Raw genomic sequence first — 3,520 nt, forward strand, 5'->3', positions numbered from 1 at the left:
TGCTTAAAGCAATGTTTTCCCAGTGATTTCCTGATGGGATATCTAAATTACTTGATTGATAATTAATAACTTATTTCATGGGGGAGAATTCCATGCCAGCTTTCCTTTTGTTTGAAATATGTTGGTCTTCATGTCAAATTGTCCTGTTTGTCCTCCATTGCCTACTTGACCATTTGGGTTGTTATGCAGTGCATAACATGGCTGCCTGTGCACTCCACCCTGTAACAGCGTCTTCCCATGTTAATGCTTTTGTCAGATAGCAAAAACATGCATGTTATGTAGTCATTATTTTGATCAATTTAAGTTGAGGAAATGGGAGGAAGGAAAGAAAACAGTTTTAAGTATTATAGTAATTATAATCAGAATAATAAGCTTCTTAAAGCGCACAGCAATATTTTTTTAATTTATATTTGTATTGGGTAGATGTTGAAACCTGAAATAGTGGGGCAATTTTGTGCCTGAGACAAGCTTGGTTACTGTGACAGTTAAACTTTTCAGCTGTTTAAAAATTAAAAGATTAAAAATCATACATCTGTTATGAGGGAGGCTAAACAAAAAGGCTAAGAAGTACTTGAAAAATGCACTTAATGTTTTTGGGTTGGGTTTTTTTTTTTGAGAGTCTTGCTAAATTTTACTCATGATTTTGGAGTACTGAATATCAGCTAACCCCGGAAACAATTTCCAGGCACTTGAAGGACAAGAAGGTGATTGGAAATAGTCAGCATGGATTCACCAAGGGGAAGTCATACTTGACCAATTTGATAAACTTTGTGATGAAACTACTGTCTTGGTAGACGAGGGGAGAGCAGTGAATATTGTCTGTCTGGCCTTCAGTAAGGCTTTTGACACTGCTACCTCTAAGATCCTCATAGAGAACCTGTTGATGTATGGGCTGGATGTGCAGACAGCAAGCTGGATTGAAAACAGGCTGGATGGCTGGGACCAGAGGCTGGTGATCAGCGGCACGAAGTCGAGTTGGAGGCCAGTATCTAGCAGCGTACCTCAAGGGTTGATACTGGGTCCGATCCTCTTTAACATCTTTGAAAATGATCTGGATGATGGGGCAGCGTGTACCCTCAGCAAGTTTGCTGGTGACACTAAGTTGGGAGGAGTGGCTGATAGGTCATGAGGCTACCCAGAGGGACCTCAGCGGGCTGGAGAAATAGGCTGACACGAACCTCATGAAGTTGAACAAGGAGAAGTGCAAACTCCTGCAACTGGGGAGGGCTAACCCCACTCATCAGTAGGTGCTAGTGGCCACCCAGCTGGAAAGCAGCTTTGCAGAGAAGGATGTGGGGGTCTTGGTGGTCACCAAGTTGAACGTGAGCCAGCAATGTGCCCTTGCTGCAAAGAAGGACCTCCAGAGGTCCCTTCCAACCTCAACCACTCTGTGATTCTGTGAAATCCTGTAGGAAATGGAAAATCTGGAATGAGAAAATAAAATTGCTTGGAAGAAGTTTTTTATTTTGTAGGATTATATGCTGCAGAAGTTTACAAACATCAACATTTATTACCTTTTTAGAAAGCATCATAAAAATCAGGTATTTCTACACTTTACAGACTCTGGAAAATTTCTACTCTGAGTTAAGTGTCACTTAAACTATATTAATGATACGACAAAAGTTTTTGGAGACGAGATTATTTATATGCCTTACCAACAAAAAAAAAAATTGATGAGAAGTGGAATGCTTTGTGTGAAATCCTAACTCTACTAGATTCCGGTTTCGACCGTTCAGTGGGACCATGTTTCACTGTCTATGTGAATTAATCACTGGTGGGAAAATGTTGTTCCTAATGTAAGAGTAGGGTACAAGCAGAAGAGCACAAGACAGTGTCCTGCCTTTCCCTAACTGAGATCAGATGGCACAAGGATGTCCGGAGTTGGATAGATCTGTAGCAAAAGGGGAAGAAAGTGAAGAACCATACAGAAAGCTGTGCCTTCCCTGCCTCCATGTTCCCAGTGTGTGTACAGTTCCCTCGTACACAGGTGGGAAGGAGCTACTGTCTCTGCCTGATAAATTTGTAGCCGTGGGGTGAGAACACAGCTAACACCTGATGGGTGGAAAGTTATGATACTGGAATAAGGATTTGGGTGATGAGGAGATCATGAGGTGAGAGATTAATATACATTTTGGTACAAAGTCTGAAAAACAGTAATATTTTGAAAACATTTGAAAATCCCTAAATCTTAGGAGGCTAACATAAGCAGTGTCTCATCAGACTACAGTTTCTCTTATGTACATAAGATTATGTGTACATAATCTTATCATCACGACCACTCGTCCTTGAGTAGTGGCCCATATGTGTACATTCAGGTAGCACGGAGCGAGCACTTTTCAGCTCAGCAGTAACTGCAGGGATTCATTCATCTTCCGTCTGTTCACCTTGCACTTCTATTGTGTAAGTAAGAATGTGCTTTATACCCTTTATTTCTCCCAGTGTTTCAGCTGAATCACTATTTGGTGCAAGATCTGAGTGGGTTTAGCTTTTGATTTTCATAGCTTGCTCTTTTGCCTCATATTAACAATTTTTGACCGCTTAAGGAAGTTTATTTTATCTGGGTGTGAAGAATTTCTTAAGGTAATAGGAGAAGTCATGCTTAAAAAAGTGAGCAAAAGCACTTGCAGCACACTTTCTGGTTGTAAGTATCTGGGATATACAGGAAGCACTGTCAGATGTTTCTTTAAGAAATGATGGCTCTTCAAAGAGATGGAAGATCTCAGTGTTGTAAAGATTTTAAATCAATGCTTTGACCCTTGGGACTCAGTCACCTTAGAAATAAGCAGGAGTATGGGGGTCATATTCCTTTCCTTTGCTGGTTTGTTGCCATCCTTTGTTGCCATCTCAGGTTTAAGCTAGGTTCCATGATCTCTCGGGAAGATGTTATTACTGCAGTCACTAGAGATCATCTCTCATCCAGTTGTCCAAATAGATTAAATAAAGCAGCATCCGTTATCAGGGATTGGGACTGTGCTGAAGATGGAAGTGACCTTTTACAGTCGCTGGATGCATTTTTATCATCACAGAAAGTACAGACTGCAGAATTGTCATTAGGGTGGTCGTAAACGCTTTGGAAACGGCCTCGGAAGCCCACAGCCACGCATGCCCCGGCCTGACAGCCCGTCCCGGGCCGTGAGGGGAACTTTCAAAATACCCGCGAAGCTGCTTGGGCGCCTGTGCCACGGGAGAGGTCTGGGAGAAGCTGGTGAACACCGAGGTTTGTGGTGAGGTGAGATTATTTTTTTTTTCCATGTTTACCAGTGGCAGTCCTCACTGTCATGTTGAAAACCACACTTTCGTTGGCTTATCTATCAGACGGCAATTGTTATCAAAACCTTTCCCCCCGCCCCCCCTTTTTTTTCAGAAAGCAGCCCGGGGGATTTGAAAATATCACAGTCGTTTTCCAGTGACAAGTCTTTTCCCAAAAGCCTCTCCCGTATCTTTGAGAGGAATGAAGCACATCAGCAGAAAACAGATGGCTGATAGTGGGTCGTCTGTGACAGCATGGGCTGCATTCTGT

Source organism: Pygoscelis adeliae, unplaced genomic scaffold, assembly GCF_000699105.1.
Source record: "Pygoscelis adeliae isolate BGI_AS28 unplaced genomic scaffold, ASM69910v1 Scaffold168, whole genome shotgun sequence".
NCBI classification, from domain to species: Eukaryota; Metazoa; Chordata; class Aves; order Sphenisciformes; family Spheniscidae; genus Pygoscelis; species Pygoscelis adeliae.